This window comes from Engystomops pustulosus, chromosome 2, assembly GCF_040894005.1.
Source record: "Engystomops pustulosus chromosome 2, aEngPut4.maternal, whole genome shotgun sequence".
In the NCBI taxonomy this organism is placed as follows: domain Eukaryota; kingdom Metazoa; phylum Chordata; class Amphibia; order Anura; family Leptodactylidae; genus Engystomops; species Engystomops pustulosus.
In genome coordinates this window covers 77,725,785-77,747,195 of record NC_092412.1, presented here as the reverse complement: position 1 = coordinate 77,747,195, position 21,411 = coordinate 77,725,785, and the positions used below count along the sequence as shown (strand labels likewise).

At 38.8% G+C, this 21,411-nt stretch overlaps 1 protein-coding gene and 1 long non-coding RNA gene across 5 annotated transcripts in view; one reads left to right on the top strand and one right to left on the bottom strand.

Annotated features, from left to right (window-relative positions):
- The window catches only part of LOC140116539 (uncharacterized), a 44,936-nt gene extending 36,914 nt beyond the window's left edge, over positions 1-8,022 (bottom strand). Inside the window, exon 1 of the long non-coding RNA XR_011852799.1 lies at positions 7,863-8,022. This is a non-coding gene — a long non-coding RNA (uncharacterized lncRNA). The remainder of the gene's footprint in view (positions 1-7,862) is intronic.
- PCDH9 (protocadherin 9) overlaps positions 1-21,411 on the top strand; it is a 1,504,706-nt gene that overhangs the window by 1,406,648 nt on the left and 76,647 nt on the right. The window lies entirely within an intron of this gene.

Here is a 21,411-nt window from a genome sequence, read left to right as displayed (position 1 = left end):
CACTAACATAGGACTAATTTTTGTAAATTTTTGTTTATTCTCGATTTTCAGTTGGCTCACACTGTAATTGATTTCAAATCACACAACAGGGCTCATAAGTTGTTACCTTCAGTCAAAATGTACTAAACCTAAATGCTGTGATAATACAGGCACTCCCCAGGTTACATACAAGAGAGGTTTTGTACTTATGTTGAATTTGTATGGGAGTCAGAACAGGTATATTTTATAATTGTAATTTTTTTGGGGTCTTTGTGACAATTTTCAAACTTTTGTGCTGTCATGGGAACAAGGATCAAAAATAAAACTTCATTACAGACACCTTACAGCTGATAATTGCTGCTTGGGACTAAAGTAAAGCATTCAGAGAACTTCACCAGAGGTCACAGTGGACAGAGAGATCGGTCTGGAACTAGGAGTTGTCTGTAGGTTGAGTGTCCTTAAGTCGGGGACAATCTATAATGGTAAATGTAATTACTGTTTTATTGTTCTGAAATGATCTGTATTAGATCATATAAAAACTGAAATATCTAAATCCACATATTTTTTACAGATTCTGCATAAATCAGTAGCACAATCTGTTCTTCACAAAATTTCTGCTAAATTCCCACTTGTCAACAAGGCAGACAGATGATCACCAAGGTTTCAGATTATATGAACACTCAATGAAAGGAAAAGGAGGGGCAACTCCGGCTTGCAAGGCACTAAATAGAGTGTTTTGCTTGGGGACTGCCTGTACCAACCATTGGGATAACTGTACCTTAAAGGGGACTTGTCATCAGGAGCCCTTTTTCTGGCTTCCCCATGTCCCCATAGCAGTGATGGTGAACCTTTTGGAGATAGTGCGCCCAAAGTACAACCAAAAGCCACTTATATGTTGCAAAGTGCCAACATGACAATGTAAAAAGTAACTTATTGATCCCTGCTGTATCACAGGTTTCAATCGTATTGGTGTCCTGAGTTCACCAATACAATAGAAAGATGATGGAGAACTTGGATTCAGGGTCCCTTGAAGAGGAACAATCAGGGTTCCCAGAGCAGGCGCTCCAACAATAATCTCTGTCCGCACTTTCTTGTTCCTCCTGTAGCCCTAGCAAACTTGGATGTTGCTTTAAAATGGCGCCGAGCATGGTACGTCCTGGACTGTATTGGACCGCAGGAGCAAATCCTGAGTCCTGTCTGGCAGACTCTATGTTGGGGTGAAGGCCTGGGTGCCCACAGAAAGGGCTCCGAGTGCCACCACTGGCACCCGTGCCATAGGTTCGCCACCACTGCCATAGAGTATAGTATTCTCATTGTCAAAGAGTTTTTTTTATAGCAAAACTGTCTTTTTTAAAAAAAAAAGACAGTTTTACCTTACTGTATGCAGAGCTGTGTCCCTAGTCCCGTGAGGATTGAGGAAGACATGTTTCGATGCAGACAAAAGTAATTTCCAGTGTATCCTCATGAGTCTATATGAATGTACCTATACCTGGAGGTTGTAGGACAGCAGCGCTCATGTTTGAGGTTTGTTCTGTTAGTGGATGAAAGGCTACACTGAATCGGTACATTATGATATAAAGGCCCCTATCCCTATAGAACCAGGATTTGACTAACAAGGGCAGTACCCGATACTGGCCCCATACCAACCCTTTGTGGTTATACAGGCAGTGCCCAGGTTACTTACAGGAAGGGTTCCTTGGGTTTGTACTCAAGTTGAATATGTATGTAAGTCAGAACTGTATGTTTAATAATTGTAGCTCCAAACTAATTTTTTTTTTGTCCCAGTAACAATTGGATTTTCAAATTTTTTTGCTGTAATGGGAACAAGGATTATCAGTAAAACTTCATTACAGACACCTTACAGCTGATCATTGCAGCCTGGGACTATAGCAAAGCATCCAGAGAGCTTCACCAGAGGTCACAGTGGGCATCTGTAACTAGCGGTCGTCTGTAAGTTGGGTGTCCATAAGCAGGGGACCGCCTGTTCTTTTATCTGCAGGTTTTTTTGATAGATGTATTGTTTATTGTGGATGCAGTACATGTCATATCAGAAACCGTACATCCTGTTATTACTTTGTGGTTTTCATACAAGCCAAATAATGGTTTTAAACTTTTATAGTTTAAAAAGTTTAATTCTTCATATGCTTGCACTGAACTATTAATTTAAGATCATAATATTGTAATTTCTTACAAAAAATATTTAATTAAATTTTAATTTTAAAGCATGTTATGTTCACCTGTTACACTGAAATATAGCAAAATAATTATGAGCAAACTTTTACCAGCCATTGATGTTTTTTTTTTCTATAAAGGAAAGTACAGATGAAAAAATCTTTAAAATCTATGTCATAATCAAATGGTTATGCTTGTTATGTGCGGTAAAAACCATCAACGATACGAATTTCCTAGTTTGGGATCATATGTGAGACAGAGGCACATATTTCCACGGTTGCTTAAGAATAATCTTGCTGAAGGACATGGAAACTGTAGTGGCTTTTATCTTGAGTTATAAGAAAAAAACATGTTTAAAAAGTAAAAGCCAATAATTATCCACAGGTTCAAACCTATTTGGAAGAGGATAAAATATTCAGATTTGAATAAAATGGAACTTATAAGTGTTCTCCACATTCAAAATTGAATTGTCACTTGACTTTACATACTTTAGTTGGCATTTGAAATGGTAAACAAAATCTAGGAAACTCAAATAACCTTTTCTGTTTCACTTCATCTCAATTCAAAGAATCCAACTTACACATACTGAAAGATTATTATTATTAGTATTATTATTTATTCTATTCAAAATGAAAAATGACAGTCCTTTACAAGTTTAGTCCAGAATTAGTGCTGCACGAGTATTGTGGCACAGTGCTCTGTGGGAGCTGCTATTTTGGGGAGGATTGTCACTCCCCGCATCAAAATAATTTAAAACCCTGCAATCAATGTATTACTAGTGGGGTGGTTGAGCCAAACCTGGACCAGAACCTGAACTTCAGAATGAAGTTCAAATACTGGCTCGGGGACATGAATCCACAAAGTTCAGTGCAGACCCGAACTTTACGTTTCAGGTCTGCTCAAAACTATCCAGAATACAATAGAGTATTTTGAGTATAAAAATTTGATAATTTCCTAATTCTAGCTGTGAAAATAAGATACAATGAAGCCTAACCTGAGGGTCATTTATCACCTGGGACTTTGCATCTGACTAATTTATTCTTCTTTTGAGTTTTGGGCTTATTTAATTTTTCTTAGAAGTTTATATATTTGGGATTTGAATTTGTAGTTTCATTATAGTCATGGGGCTACATGTATCATGGCTGTATAACTGAAAATAGGCATAAAATCGATGATTCAGTCACAATTCCGAGCAAAGCGTGTTGCTGTCCCTTATCTGCACACATGAGCGGTTAGCACTGGTCAAACCTGGCATAGAAGACCAGTGCAGCAGCAACTTTTTACCACAATTGTACAAAATTGCAGCTTTTACATACATCCACATATACATATTAAAGATATATTAGGTAAAACACTGATCTAAAAGGTGTCAAAGAGTTTTCAGGGCAGGAGAAAAAGTTGCCAATTTTTACACAAATATTCAAATTCATCAAAAGGGCACAACAATAAGAGAAAAAAAGAAAAACCTAAAATAAATGACTCTCTAAATTACTTAAGACATCATTAATTTGTGGTCATGCATATTGGACAAGAAGTATCACAACTAGAGATGGGCGAATGGATTCTAACGAAGTGGAATAAATTTAGAACTTCAGGAAAACTTCGGTTCTGCAGGAATCCAAAGTTTACGGTGATTCATGGGAACAATCATCCCCCCCCCCCTTTGTTAGCAAAATGGAAATGAACAAAATTGGGGTCATTTACTAAGGGCCTGATTCGCGTTTTCCCGATGTGTTACCCAAATATTTCCGATTTGCGCCGATTTCCCCTGAATTGCCCCGGGATTTTGGCGCACGTAATCGGATTGTGGCGCATCGGCGCTGGCATGCACGTGACGGAAATCGGGGACGTGGCCGAACGAAAACCCGACGGATTCGGAAAAACAGCCGCATAAAAAAAAAAATAATGTGTCGCGAAAATTGCACTTACCTTCACTCAGCTCGGCTCAGTGTATTCCAGTGCGTTCCGATGCTCTTCAGCGCAGCAGCGCCACCTGGTGGACAGCGGAGGAACTGCCTTAATAAATCCCGGCCGGACCCGAATCCAGCACAGAGAACGCGCTGCTGGATCGCGAATGGACCGGGTAAGTAAATCTGCCCCAATGTGTTACATGGGGCAGAGAACTCTGGGAAGAGGAATGAACACCCTCAATCACATGTGCAGACATGTAAGCCAATCAGGTTTATGTGATGTCACACAGCCCTATAAAAACAGATGGCCATTTGCAATCCTGTCATTTCACACTGCATGTGCTGTGTCTAGTGTCTAGTTGCTTGTTCTCAGTAGCTGATGGAGTGATTTTTGCTAGAAATCCAGGGTGTCAGTTTTTGGGGTTCTGTATTCCCCAAATTTCAATTCTATTTTGTTGCTAAAGTTGATATCAAGAAATCCGTGTCAAATCAACATAGTGCACTCTTTGATGTTATAGTGGGATCTTGGCCCTCAGCTCAGTCCTTTCGAGCTGGCACAGACGACACCTTGTCAGGCTGCGTTCCTGCTTCACTTATTTGGTGAAGTTGGCCTCTGTACAAGCCCATGGAATTGAAGAGTGAAGCGAATCTAAGAGCGGCGGCTGTCATGTCCATGTCATACTAAAACACAGAATTGTTTGAAGACCAAACAACACACACTATGCATATTTGAGCATGGCACAACATTCTACAACACCTCACAGGCTCTCTGCAGGCAGGAAATACCTGTTTTTTAATGTGACTCGCCATAATTTGATTCGGATCAAATATAATTTTGTCGGAAAATTTTGCAAACTCCGCGAATCGAATTTTTGAAAAATTCACCCATCTCTAATCATAACCTATAACCATTTGTAATGAGTTTATGCCTCTTACTAATCATTTGTGAGTCTTGTGAATTTGATTTTGCAACTGCACTTTACTTTAGGTGCAATATAGGTGCAATCTTTGATTCAGGAACTTACATGTACTCCTATAAGCTCTACTTTTCTTCTCTCCCACACCCCAGCATGAAAATGACACTCACAGCAGAGCCCAGGTATCTGACAAGCTGCACCTAATGATCATCCTCAGCAGTGGCTTCTATCATCTCGTGATGGGATCATCCAGTGTTGATCTACTGCTGCCCTCCTGTAATTTTGGCCAGTATTCCTCATCATACACTGCAACACGGGGATACTTCTTAGTCTGCAAACTCCCAAACAAACTTCTTTTCTATCGTGCTCTGAGCTGCTGCTTTAGCAGATTATTTGTAAATAGAAGCTCATGAACTATAAAAAGAGGCTCCAAGTAGTGTAAACAAAGAAGATATAGAGTGCCAAGCTACTACCTTGAATCAATAAGTGGAATTTCTGTAGAAAATATAAATAAAAGCACTTTCAAGTGCTCTGATTAAATAATAAAAAGCTTGCAACCCGTTTCCAAACCAGTTGGTACACACTGCCTTGGAGAAAATGCACTGCAGTTAATCGGCGTATATATGTTTTTTTTTCAGATCCTTATGTGTACTAGAAGGAAAACAGATCCATAGTGCAAATCGCCCAAAACTCGTTAAATGCTTTAAACGGTACTTATTATACTCTCAAACAACAATAAAACAGCGTGTTGAATAAAGTCAATGCATATTCAAGCCAGCAAACATATGAGCCCACATATGCCCGCCAGATAACTGTGGTGTGTTTTTTCCAAGGCAGTGGGTACGGGTACCAAATAGACCAATGGATGAACGAAAAGGAGACAGGTTGCAACCTCTTTTATTTTTTTATTCAAAGCACTTGAAAGTGGTTTTATTTATATGTTCTGCAGAAATTCCACATCTTGATTCGGGGTAGTAGCTTGACACTCTATGGGGCAGATTTACTTACCTGGTCAATTCGCGATCCAGCGGCGCATTGTCTGCGGTGGATTCGGGTCCGGACAGGATTTATTAAGGCAGTTCCTCCGACGTCCACCAGGTGGCACTGCTGCGCTGAAGAGCATCGGAACGCGCTCAAGTTAACCGGCCTATTCCTAGTGAAGGTAAGTGCAAGCTCCGCAACACATTTTTTAAATCCGTCGGGTTTTCGTTCGGCCACACCCCCGATTTCCGTCACGTGCATGTCAGCAATCCCAATCCGATCGCGTGCGCCAAAATCCCGGGGCAATTCAGGGGAAATCGGCACAAATCGGAAATATTTGGGTAACCCGTCTGGAAAAACGCAAATCGGGCCCTTAGTAAATGACCCCCTATATGTTCTTTGTATGCATTTTTCTTTGGGTTCGACTTGCCAGCTAGATACGCCTGTATTGTTAACAAAATCATTTTTTTCAATGTGGTGTAAACACTGGCTGAGCTCTGCTATTGTATATACAAGGGATACACTGCTCCTCATAAGAGCTCAGGGTCTTGCTTCTCAGTCTACGCCCCCTTTGTGCTGGAGTGATTTTGTGTCAAAATTGTGGCTATTGATAAATCTTCAGAAGGTTCAGCAATGCATCTGGATTGCTAGGATAAATAACCCTCATAGTTTGCTAGTGTTAATGAATCCCACTGTATCCAATGTGGGATATTTGGCCCAGTAGAGACTGTGGTAGCATAAATTTGTGATGTAGTTCAAGACAGTGACACCTAGGTACAGTCCAAAACAGGTCTTTCCTGCGTTTATTTCAACAGCAGGAACAAAATAAAACAGCTTTCACATTTAGGCAACAAAACAAACAAAATCCTACCCGCCTGGGTGGTAACTAAACAGAGTTCCTCTAACTAACCACTAGAACATAAAATAAGTCGCTGCTCCAGGCACAAAAGTCAGGGCTGTGTATGCTCTCCAGCCTCCTTTCAGAGCCAACTCTCTCAGCTCTGCTCAGCAGCTTTATGCAGCCTGATTAGGCTGCTCCCACCACCTGTGTCCATGGTACTGGACAACACATTAAGGCCTTGCATAGTAGGAAAACCCAGGGGAAACTTGCCCCCCATCCACAGTTAACCCCTTCAGTGTCTCACACCTATTACATGCATTTTTCTGTTTCTATCACCATTTGTAGTCAGTATTGTAGCGTGTGACTCTCAGGATCATCCTGCAGCTTACTTGCATAAAAATATGTGAATTCTGTTTAACAGAACAAATTCCACGTGACCTAGACTGTTATAATGTGGGTCAAATGATATAAAGAGAAATGCATTGATCACAAGGACTATTTAACAACAAGTGCGATCAGGATATTCTTTACTCTCCTTGAAAAACCTGAAACTTTTTTGTAGCATTTCTTTGACTGTAGTATTAACTTTAACTGTTGCATAAGTCTGAGAAATTGCTTTTCATTTATTTAACATCCCTTTGTTTAATATGTATTAGTCAAACTTTTTTGACAGTTGATATCTGGTTTGACTTACATCTTGAACTATCTAATCAATAATGTATTGGAAGCTGAGGATCCAAGCATCATCTATCCATATCTTCAGTCAAATGTTTTGCAAAAAACATTGGAATGGCATTGGATGACATGATGCAGCTTGTCTTTATACTCTACATCACTCAAGTAAATGTTTGTTGTATATTTCAGTTTATTTCTAACTAGTAATATTAAACCAGACTACTATTTAAGATAGTCACCTTCTACAGAAACACAAGTCTCTGCATAGGCACAGAATTATGTGAGCAAATATACTTACTGGGGGTAAAATTGTTACCTTAAAATGGTTATTCTGTCTTTGGCTGGGGGTGGGAGGGGCTTTAAAAATAAAAAAGAACTTATGCTCACCTCTCTCTCAATACCTGGTCCCACAGTGCCTCCCATCACTGATAGCTTCTGCTAGTTCTGTTGATTATGCGTGTCTACAGCTTCTGTTTGTATTCAGAGACCAGTGATGACAGAAATGAATGCAGTAGCAGGAGTACAGCTGTAGATGTGATCAGTGCTTGGCTCTGAATACAAATAGAAGATATAGATTCACGTCAATGCCGCTCTCTGTTTACAAACACAATACGGCAGTGATTGGAGGCTCCGCCTGTGAAAGGAAAAAAGCATGTTACAAAGAAAAACCTCAACAACTTATCGTATGGTAAAACTGAGTGATATTGGATTAAGGAATTTTTTAAGCCACTAACTAACCCTAACCTTAGCTTCAGCACCTAACATGCTAAGAAACCTATTTTCAGATATCCACCTAGGACCTCCACATAGCAATCTTAACTTTAGCCCTAGAAAACCTACCAAAGACTGATAGGACTCTTATTTTCCATGTACCTACAACTGTTAGAAATAACATTTCAAGAATCAGGAAATCATCCAAAACCCAGGGCTATAACACAAGCTGGTAAAGAAGGCTTGATTAAATGTGAGTTTCCTTAAAAGACCACTCGTAACAAGAGATGAGTGGACTTTATGTCCACGTTCACGTTTGGTTCGGCGGTCCGACCTGTACGTATTGCCGGATTGACAACAGAACAGCCAATCTGGCAAATGGACACCCTTAGCAACCTGCCATGGCTATGAACTAGAGTTTTGGATGAATACATAACTCAAAAGCAGACATCAAATTTGGTCATCTCTACCTTTAACCCATGTTGGTACTTTTCTTCATTCTTGTTATAAAGCTAGTGTACGTTACCAAAGCATAGATTTTTTTTCTTTTGACTATACACTGATCCTTTTCTATGAGTTATAATGCTCTTTTACTATTATCTTCCATCTCACCCCCATTATTCCTTTTTTGTAATCATTCTGTATCAAATACAATCTATTTCAACGCCGCTTTATTTACTGTGAGAGAGCCTCCTGAACCTTGGATGCCCTCCTCTGTCGTAAGCTTTATCTCCCTTTGTTTTGTTTTAGTTTTTTAGTTTTTTTTTTCCTGTAAAAAACTATGATAGAAACTTTATTAAAAATATGTTATTAAAAAGGGCTCTTTTCTGCTGACATGTCTGCTTAAGTTCACTCTGGAACACTAGGGGCTTAAGAAGAAAAAATTCTCTTTTAATATTGTGGATAGGGTACTAAATAAAAAAGTAATCAAGAGCATGACAAAATGAATTCTCTAAATTCCTTAGAACTTATCTCATTTATGCATTAAAATACTGCATATTTAGGGTCAGTATAAAAATTTGGAATAGGAACTAGAAATGTATTATAAAACAGAAAATATAGACAAGAAGGCAACATTTATGTATTATGAAAAGTCTTTTAATCTATCAGTTTAAGAAGGAAATGTCTGATTAATATTATTTTTCATTTGCAAATCAAAATATATTACATATAAATATACACTCACCGGCCACTTTATTAGGTACACCTGTCCAAGTGCTCGTTAACACTTCATTTCTAATCAGCCAATCACATGGCGGCAACTCAGTGCATTTAGGCATGCAGACATGGACAAGACAATCTCCTGCAGTTCAAACCGAGCATCAGTATGGGGAAGAAAGGTGATTTGAGGCCTTTGAACGTGGCATGGTTGTTGGTGCCAGAAGGGCTGGTCTGAGTATTTCAGAAACTGCTGATCTACTGGGATTTTCATGCACAACCATCTCTAGGGTTTACAGAGAATGGTCCGAAAAAGAAAAAACATCCAGTGAGCGGCAGTTCTGTGGGCGGAAATGCCTTGTTGATGCCAGAGGTCAGAGGAGAATGGGCAGACTGGTTCGAGCTGATAGAAAGGCAACAGTGACTCAAATCGCCACCCGTTACAACCAAGGTAGGCAGAAGAGCATCTCAGTACGTCGAACTTTGAGGCAGATGGGCTTCAGCAGCAGAATACCACACCGGGTGCCTCTCCTTTCAGCTAAGAACAGGAAACTGAGGCTACATTTTGCACAAGCTCATCGAAATTGGACAGTAGAAGATTGGAAAAACGTTGCCTGGTCTGATTTCGATTTCTGCTGCGACATTCGGATGGTAGGGTCAGAAGTTGGCATCAACAACATGAAAGCATGGATCCATCCTGCCTTGTATCAACGGTTCAGGCTAGTGGTGGTGTTGTCATGGTGTGAGGAATATTTTCTTGGCACTCTTTGGGCCCCTTGGTACCAATTGAGCATCGTTGCAACGCCACAGCCTACCTGAGTATTGTTGCTGACCATGTCCATCCCTTTATGACCACAATGTACCCAACATCTGATGGCTACTTTCAGCAGGATAATGCGCCATGTCATAAAGCTGGAATCATCTCAGACTGGTTTCTTGAACATGACAATGAGTTCACTGTACTCAAATGGCCTCCACAGTCACCAGATCTCAATCCAATAGAGCATCTTTGGGATGTGGTGGAACGGGAGATTCGCATCATGGATGTGCAGCCGACAATTCTGCGGCAACTGTGTGATGCCATCATGTCAATATGGACCAAAATCTCTGAGGAATGCTTCCAGCACCTCGTTGAATCTATGCCACGAAGATTTGAGGCAGTTCTGAAGGCAAAAGGGGGTCCAACCCGTTACTAGCATCGTGTACCTAATAAAGTGGCCGGTGAGTGTATATGTAAAATATATAAAATTTACTTTTATGTGAATATTGATTTAATTTAAATTGTTTATATTATCTGTCAAATAACTATACTGATATGTTTTTGTATCCCCTGAAACACAATTTACACTACATATTCAGGTAGGATGAAAAAAAAATTGCTTTTGAGGAACTTCTCTCTTTCAGTATTGATGACTAGACACAAAAATACACCAGGCATGTACTGAATGAACTCACTGAGTAGTATATTACATTTTATTTGTTTAGTTCCTTTATTTAATAAACACATCTATATCTTCTAACAAATAAAGCTTTGCTACATTTACCAGTTATTCAGCTTAAGTACTTCCAAACTAACCACTGTACTCATACCTGATTCACACTTTCATACTAGCATCCAATGCAGACAAGTATAAGGAAGTAGAAAATGAACATGTCAATCAAATCTATTTTAGTAGAAATTACACTTCCCAAAGTTTATGCAATTTATTTTCATTGATTGACAGCCCTCCCTGACAGTTGCTATAAAAGTATATTATTATCTTCAATAAGTTGCATTGCCATCCAATTTTCAGGCACTTGTAGCCTTTGGTTGTTTTGTTACTTTCGCAGAGCTGAATAAATGTAATTCAATTCATTAGCTCTATACAGAATATACTAAAAGTTGAAATAGCTTTAAGTGCTGCAATCTATTGTATTATAGAAAAAAAATCTTACAAATTAAATTAGCAAAAATAATGATGCATTGTAACAGTCTGCATAAGTCAAGATTATTTTATAAATTGTATTTCCTTTATTTCCATATACCTTTTCTAATTTTCACAATTTAGAGGCTATTAAAAAAACTAAGGACAATCCATGTTGTTTTCTACCTGTGGATATTGTGCTTTCATGTACTGTAGGGAAGACAATATTTTGATATCCGGAAAAAAATATGTTTTAAGAATATTCTGGTGAGAAACACTTTTCATGCCTACACAACTTCATATCGGAGTTATTGGGGCATTTTATCAAAAGTGTCAGTGACAGTTAAAAAGTAATTGTCTTATCTTACATCAGATGTATCACAACGACTGATGTGGGATAATTAATCTGGCAATATTTATGCCTCTCGTCTTACTACACCTCGGATTGAATTGGTTAATGGAATACATGCCAAAAATTGTGCCAAAATTTTCATTTTTACACGGAATTACTATCTGTCTAAGTCAGTATGAAGTCTAGTGTCTTTAAAAGTCTCTTAAGCCCATTATTTAAGGCTATTTACCACCATAATCATGGATTATAAACCACACATACTAACATACTGGTGTGTGCTCCCTCTGGAAGGATCTGTTCTTCTTTCAGCTCTTTATGCCCTGGCTTTTACAAAAAAGGCTTTTAAAATTAAGCAAATGAGCCCCTAAGGCTGGTGTGACTGAGAAATATGCAAATATGTTTTCCAAGATGGGAAATGGAAAACAATACCTCCTTTTGCCGCCCCCTTAACACCAAGCATCACATGATGTAGGATTAAGCCAAACCAGGATATCTATTCCAGAAGGAACAAATTCCTGTAGACATCACTGTTTTGACCTGGTTGGGCCTAATAAAGTTTAATGAGCCTCAATGAGCATGCAAGCTAACAGCATGTGACTTGTATAAGGCAGGAAGTGGCCTAGAGATAGTAGAGATAGGGAAACATTAATGAGCAGATTCTGAAGAAGTGCAAGTTCTTCCCCATCAACCCCACATTGGGGATGGAATTTCATTTACCCCAGAGAAGTGTCTCTTAGAAACAGTTGGGCTACAGGTGGCAAATTGGGATTCCAAGGCAAAAGACAAGTATTGTTCTTGGGCAAGGGGAAATATTCTTAGGATACATAATATAGAGATGTGATTTTGGAGAATGTGGCAACTGGGAATTGTCTGAAGTAAAGGTTCATTGTCAGCAATTTGGTGCCAATGTGTACACACAACAGGTAAAAAGCACAGATGGAGCAGAAAACATGCTACAAGGAGAGCTAGTAAATCATTTTTGTCCTATTCGGATCAACGCAGTTCAATAGCAACAACACCAGCCAACCCTTAGGAAGAAAAGTAGTACTCTTAAAAAAAAGGAAAAGAACATATAACATGTTTTCTATAATCTTAACAGAAAAGCAACATTTAAGATATTTTTTTTTTCATAATTTACCAACTGAAAAGTTGAATATAAGACATTTTGTCGGATCTAGGAGAAATAGGAATGCGCTATCCAATTTGACTAATTAACTGTCTCACTAATTCCAAAACATGAAGCTGCACTGTCTTTAAAAAGGATAAAATATGTTTTAAATGATGCTATATACATTTTATCAGCATTGTGCTGTAAAGGTAATTTCTGAGACGTCTTTTAGTAAGCCTAAAGTAAGTATAATTAATTGCATCCAGTAACTATGGCAGATGGTTCAGCAAACCTCTGAACCATGAATTTATAATTTTACATAGAAACAAAAAATAATTGCATTGTTTACACACTGTAACAATAGTAAATTGCAAATATAGGTAATTTGTTAGTCTTTGCTAAAGATACTGAAATTTATCACTTCAGACTTTTTATTATTGTGCGCTTCATGTACTGTAAAATAACAAACAATGAAATGATAGTGTGCCTAAAATGCTAATGGTTTTCAAATGTCACTTTGTCAACAAACAGTGGTAAAAAAAAGCACCAATTCCAGGTATTGCAAAATTACAAGGGCAACCAATGACTTTGCAAAAAATGTAACTCTACAATATATAAATTACATGTAAAAAGCAAAGAAAACAAAGCAATAACTGATTGTAGATAGAAAGCATGGTAGCAATGACAGCCGTTTCCTTGCTTGTTGGTCTTGGCCTGAGTTATGGTAAAACTAGTACAGGCGGTCCCCTACTTAAGAACACCTGACTTACATACAACCCCTAGTTACAAACGGACCTCTGGATTTTGGTAATTTACTGTACTTTTGTCCTAGGCTACAATAAACAGCTATAACAGTTATCAGAGGTGTCTGTAATTCATCTTTATTGTTAATCCTGGTTCTAATGACAATCCAACATTTTTAAAATCCAATTGTCACAGAGACCAAAAAAAAAAAATTTGCCTGTGGTTACAATGATAAAGTATACAGTTCCGACTTACATACAAATTCAACTTAAGAACAAACCTACAGACCCTATCTTGTATGTAACCCCGGGGACTGCCTGTATTAATAATGTAAAAAAACATTATTTTCATTTAAAGAGATTTCATTGGTCAGACTCATGGATATTCTGCACATCCGTTTTCCCAATAAAATGATTTGTTAATTTAGAATACATGGAACAATGTATTCACACTACCACACCTGCGATGATAGTTAATAGTAGGAATATGATGTTTACACAAGCATAAAGCCAATTAAATGCTCCCTTGTGTCATCATTTGGGAGTGATGATCCTTGGGAAAATGGCAGCATCCGTGTGCCACCACCATTTAAAGGGTAAAACCCACTATTGGTGCCACCAGTGTGAACGAGATCTGAACCTTAATGGGTCCAATTTCCCTACTAATGTGTATGATTATTTAATCATGAATGCATACATGGGTCTTGCACATCATAAATAAAATACTTTGCTTTATTAGGTTTGAGTATATTGTAGAATTTTAAAATTACTAATTACTAATATTAAATTCTATTTACCTTTTCATTATAATGAGGGCATTTCTTTTCCCCGAATGGAAGTCGAAAGAACCTTTTATATCTCCATTTCTGGCTGTATTGAAATGGTCAAATTTCCAAGACTCCTTCCATCATAATATTGTATGTTTCAAGGACTCCCATCCACCGCACTGTGCTCTGACCATGGGATCTGTCCGGCACACGGGTCCGTTTCTATGGACCAAGCACATTGCGTTTAGGGGGCTATAGACTTTGTTTGCTTCTGTAACATCTCTAGATCCCTGTAGTCTGCAGTATAGACAGATTTTACTTAAGAAAATCTTTTAGCTAGGTTTCGATAAGCTGAATATCTGTCTGTTAGTGTGTTTCCAGTGGCCCACAAATGCTTTTGTGCCTTTATGTTGACATTAATAATATAGTCAGCAATTACTTGATGTAATTGAAGCCATTCCACTTATCTGTATTAGGTATTTTTCCATTTTTATAGCTCTTAAAGGGTCAAAGTATGTCTCTTAATATATCAATGATTAAAGGAGTGCATAGCACAATTCTGAAAATGTACTTAGCCGAAGAGGTGGTTTTCACAGGGTTCAAGATGTTCCCTTGACTGCTGAATTTGGCAAGTAACATTGTACTCAGCCCAAGCAGTCAGCAATTAAATTATAGGAAACACATAAGTAATGCTCTTATTTCAGACAGCAATATTTCTCATTTGGTAACACTTTGCATAATTTGAAGTATAAAAAGTAGTACTTCATTTCTGTGACCTTTATCAACTCGCTGAATATGATCTATATTTGATTTCTGTGTATCTGGTTTGTCCTGTATTTTTATGCATTGCTTAACAAAATTATCATTGGAGCTCAGCCTGTTTACTTAGCGTGTTGGCAGAAAATGGACACAGAGATTGGTGTATATTCAAATAATTAACATCTACATATAAATTCCCTCTAATAAGGAAGGCTGTCACATCGACAGTGACAAAATTACCAGATATATTCAGAAAAATTCAACAGCAGCAATGACTCATATTATAGCTTTCATTTCTAAATTTAGCCATTTAATGAATCTACCTAATAGGCCTCCCATAATAATTAGTTCTTAATCAATTGTTGTGTTATGGGGCTAATGTATTTATTAGTAAACATCCAAAATACACTGATGCCAAATAATTACAGCAATACATCATTAATATACAATAATCCTATATATATTATTCATAGCAATAATAATAATAATATGCAAGATCCAGTACATTTTATACTAAACTAATACTATTTAACATGACTTCAATGGATGTAATTCCAACTTAGCACGTACACGTTGGCATTTGCCAGCAGGAGTCACTAGAGAATAGTCAATGAACTGTTACACATTTTGAATCATTTTGACAATATATTACATGTTCTTAATATGTGTAGACTTCAATAATATATTTATTTTCTAAATGTAACCTCTTTACAATCAAATGACGCTAATATACCTTGACAGGTCATCAAGAATGTATTGAAAACCTCATGAATTGGGATCCTGGCATCCATTGGTGCCCTTTATGACATCATTGCTTGGCTTTGATAATTGCCATGACAGTCATTAAGTACATGGCTGTCATTCAGCAGTATCTATTAAAGAGTCAGGAAATCAACATACTGTACACCAACTAACTAAATGTTGGGCACTAGTTTTCCAGCGCTGCTAAAGGAGCTTCACCTCTTTGTATACAATATGTAAAACCAATTTTAAAAGGAACGTCTCACTTACAATAAGCATTTAAAATCTTAACTACTATCTTTTGCAGAACATACTCAATTTCAAAGCCATCCCATTGCTGAATTGTGGAAAAAAACAATTTATAATCCTTCTGTTTACTGGTAGCAATTCCTATATTTTAATATTGCATTGATAGAGTGGCTAACATTTATCAAAACTTGTACAGTCTGTACTAAGTGCAGTTTGCCTGTGCAGTGTGCAGACAGTGCCACATTCATCAAAACTGGTGCAAAGTCTTCATTAATCTGGAGAACCCTGCACTGCTCTGAAAGTGGGCACCATTTTTGGTCTGTGCACATGTCATAGCTGCACGGCCACTGTGCACTTGGACCAGCAACTACTGACAGAAGAAGAGAAGCCCTGCGGGGGTGGCTGGCGGAAAGGGGAGTTTTGACTTAATTCTTTTTCTTATCTCAAGCATAAGCCGAGTTTCAGTTTTTCAGCACATTTTTTGTGCTGAAAAACTTGGCTTATACTCAAGTATATGTGGTAATTACTTATTCTTTTATCAACAGTATTAGAGAGGGCATGCACAATAGTCCTGTCCTGTCCACATCTTATGTGTATGGGGGTCATCTGGACTGTATTCTAAATGCCCAGTCTGTATTCTTTTATTTCAGTGAGAAGCTACTGCAAGTCTACTGAAAGTCTACCAGTGACTTTCACCACTTGTTTTGTGCATGCATGTGCAATAGTGAATAAAAATGCTTAGAAGACAGGATATGTGTGTGGCTAGCTGTGCACAGATTTTTAGCTCCACTATACTGAGGAGAACATCCATTGGAACTGCTTTCAATGCAAGTTTGAGAAATTATCTCAGAGAGGTTCCACTGTAATACTATTGGACATAACACTTGATATTTAGATGTCAACAATTAAAATCTAACAATTAAATAACCCAATGCCCTGAACTTTAGGCCGCATGAGATAGACACAATGAGGCTTATTTACTAAGGGTCCCGCGGCTGCATTTTCGTCGGGTTTCCTGACTTTTCTGGGATCGTGCCAGGGATTGTGTCACAATCGTGCCGGCTTTCAAGCGACACAAATCGGGGGGCTGGCCGTCGGACGATCTGATGGATTCGTACTAAGCACAGGATTTGACATTCAAATTTGTTTCGCAATCCAAGCATTTACATGCACTGGAAAGAAAAAGGTGAACTCGGACCAGAGCGAGAAGCAACACATGCAGGATATTGGGCGCAGGATCTACGTGGATCATGGCATATGTGCATCAACATTGGGGAATACACCTCAGGGATCGCGACTCGGACAAGTAAGTAAATGTGCCCCAATATTTTGTAGGATACAAATGATCCCAAAGTGTACTTTTTAGTAGTTGTGAAGATCATACTCTATTAGTGACATAAAAAGAAGACATACAAAGTAAAAATTACAAGCATTCGTTGTTGTTACAAACAAATTCAATAAAGTCAAATTAAAGCTAAGTTTCAATGGATTTCATTCCAATAAAGATCACAGAAAGTAAAAGTGTTTTATGTCTAATGTAAAACTTTCAAAATGTTCACTAAAGGTTATTGTGCTTTGTTCGCATTGCTCCACTATTTCTTATTCTTATATGTACTAAGCTGGCATATTAAATCCACCTCGTGACAGGTGCCTAATTAGATACAACTAAAACAGTGAAATGTTTATTTAGAGTAACAAAATATTGTCTCAAAGATTTCCTCTGAGTAGAATTTAGAAAAAAATCCCTACAACATAAACAAATGACTCTGGGCCTTGCTGATAAAAGTAAGCAAATTGTATTTGTGTTGTGTCAACGCAAATAATGAATGTGCCGACTGATTAATCAGCCTTTGACAGCTCATTTACATGTTGACTTGGTAGTCCTGCAACTTATTCTACAAATCAGCTCTGTGTTTCACTGCAATGTGCACATCTCCTTATTCAAACAATGTGATGTAATCTAAGGAAGATTAATATACCTACATACTTGCACTTATACATACATGTCAAATACTGTAGTTCTTTTTGCTCTTAAAGGGGTTATCCACTTTCAGCAAATATTTTATATTGTTTGTGTAATGCTTCTATGTTTACTCCAGTGAATAGAAATCTGTCCATGTGATGTGATGGATTATCAATTATTTGCCGAAAGTGGACAACCCCTTTAACTTAATTATACTTAATTCTGGTGTCCTAATGTTTATGTCAGCTACAAAACTAAATAAAGCTTTCTTATTCTCTATATTAATCATATAATTATATCATATAAAAATGCAGATTCTAGGAAGGACTCTAACCTGTAAACACCTCTCTATTCTATTAAAACATAGTGCTTTTTTATATTTGCATACTTAGTGTGATAATTAGAGATTGATGCTCGTTCGAGTATTAAGGTACTCGAAACGGCTCGTTGCTCGGACGAGTATTTCCCCTGCTCGAGATCGAGCATTTAATTAAAAAAACACAGTGAAGAACAATGAAGAATAGAATAAAAACAGTGAACACAAGATCATTTAAGTGAAAAACACAGTGAAAAACACAGTGAAGAATAGATTACAGATGTTCGGCACATCTGCTTACTTGTCGGGAGATACGCGCGGAACAGTGCGAACAAAATAGTATGTGAAGAACAATATATATGTGTGAAGAACACATTGAAGAACACGGTGAGCAGGACGGAGACACCAGGGAGCAGCACAGAGACATCGGGGGAACAGCAGCACGGAGACACCGGGAAGCAGCAGCACGGACACACCGGGGAGCAGCAGCACGAAGACATCGGGGGAACAGCAGCACGGAGACACCGGGGAGCAGAAGCACGGAGACATCGGGGCAGGGGCAGAACGGAGACACCGGGGCAGCACGGAGACACTGGGACAGCACTGAGACATCGGGGCAGCACGGAGACATCGGGGCAGCACGGAGACATCGGGGCAGGGGCAGAACGGAGACATCGGGGCAGCACGGAGACATCGGGGCAGCACGGAGACATCGGGGCAGAGGCAGCATGGAGACATTGGGGCAGCATGGAGACTTCGGGTCAGCACGGAGACATTGGGGCAGCACAGAGACATCGGGGCAGGGGCAGAACGGAGACATCGGGGCAGTACGGAGACATCGGGGCAGCACGGAGACATCGGGGCAGGGGCAGCACGGAGACATTGGGGCAGCATGGAGACATCGGGGCAGCACGGAGACATTGGGGCAGCACAGAGACACCGGGGATAAGCAGCACAGAGACACCGGGGAGCAGCAGCACGGATCCCGAGACAACGTATTTCCCGACAAGTAAGCAGATTTGCCAAACATCTACAATCTATTCTTCACTGTGTTTTTCACTGCGTTTTTCACTTAAATGATCCTGTGTTCACTGTTTTTATTATATTATTTACTGTTCTTCACATCTGCTAACTTGTCGGGAGATAATATACGCGCGGAACAGTGAAGAATAGATTGCAGATGTTTGCATACATACTTTTTCAATTAAATAACACATTTTATTCCCGAACCATGGCCCCTTTAAAAAATGCTTGAGTCTCCCATTGACTTCAATGGGGCTCGTTATTCGAGACGAGCACTCGAGCATCAGGAAAAGTTAGTCTCGAATAACGAGCACTTGAGCATTTTAGTGCTCGCTCATCTCTAGTGAGCAATACATCAATTGCTAAATATGCTTACAATTGTACCTTGAATTACTTTAGTGTAGTATAGAGTGATGTTAGTGACGTATATTTTTTGGAATTGAATTTTTTTTATGAATTATTTAATTTATTGATTTTTTTTACTTTTGTTTTTAATTTTTACTTTGTAGGTCACAGTAGACCTTGCTCTTTGTTCACTTTTCTTTTCTTTACAATTTGGGTTGCTGTGAAGCCCTTGTTTAGGTTGAAAAGAGATTGCCTAAAAGTTATGTTGTCACTATTTTTTCTGTGCGGGGTCTAGACAGCAGCATCCTCTTAGCACTGCTGTTTAGTCCCGTGATCCACCACCAGCCGCTGCTCTCTTCAGAGGGATGTTTTCTACCTTCATACACTTGACAATCTATGACTCTATATGGACTGGACCACCCACTGTAATTACATAGTCGATGATTGCGAACCAGTTGAAAGGAAGGAGATTCTCCCACAGTCTTACACTTCTGCGCAACCTATTTACCATGGACTTGGAGCCGCCAATGGGCGCTCATATACTTTTCGTAAATTAGATCACAGACTGATTTTCAAATTAATATTAATGCCCTAACCTATTGACTGAAGGTTTACAATTTTTACATGTCTACAAAATACATAATTTCTATAGTTAAATTGTTGAAAATGTTAGAATCTAGAACACCTGTTAAAGAGCTTTTTGTCTATCTCTTCACAAATAGTCCTACACAGGTGTACAATAGCGTGAGCACAATGCTGCTGATTTTAATAGCTTATATTTATGATATATAAAATAACATCTATAAAATGTTTACTTATAATGCCATATTTTATAGTAGAACTTATTCTCTGACCTGTTAAAAAAATATAGGATGCAAATTGTGGTAAAAAGAAGTTTGGACCTAGAGCCATAGACCTATGGCTCTATGTGTGAGCTGCAAATGGACACAGTGAAACAGGCACACATGAGAAGTTAATATAAAATTAACCTCCGCCTCTACGTTCTCCTGTTATCGCTACAGATGATAGAATAAAATAAGCATACCGCACTGCAGTGTCTTTTTCCAATAGGGGAGTCCCAGTACTTACAAGTCTGAATGTTGTCCTATCAGGTCAGTGGCTCGAGACCCGCACAGAAACAGAGAGGTATGTACGTCTTCCCTTGGTATTTTCAATTCAACGCGAGCTGTCTTCCCAGCGTCTCCAAGGTAAGCGGTAGTTCCTGTGCTGCTGCAAATTCCTCCCACCGGGGAACTCCGTCTCTTTCACAGTCGTTCCACCTGCCCTGTCCTCCATCCCTGACGTAATAAACGCCATCTTACCGGCAGTTCTTGCAGGCAACACTGGGGTCCAGATCGGACCCCAATGATGCCACAGCAACGATTGGCACCACCCGAAAACGGTTCAGGGGGGGCGATCGTGGGGGAAAGACCCCCCAGAGACATATTAGATGAGCTCACTCCTATTGCGGGTGTTACACAGGGGTGCCGGCTATATGTTACAGCCAGCTCCCCATGTTTTCGATGCTGGTCGGGCTCAGTTCTTGAGTTAACTTTTATTAGTCAAATATATATAACCAAATATTTAAAGATGGTAGTTGAGCAAGAACATTTAGAAATACAAGGGAGCCTTAAAGTAAATGGCCAGGGCCAAAGATATGTAGTAAAAACAGGTTGTAACCAAATATGCCGCTACAGAAATCAAGTGTGTTAAGGAGCCACACATAGCCTGAGAAAATTAATATAATATAAACTTTTTATGTCAGCAGGTTTACCATAATTGAAAATATGAGCTCAG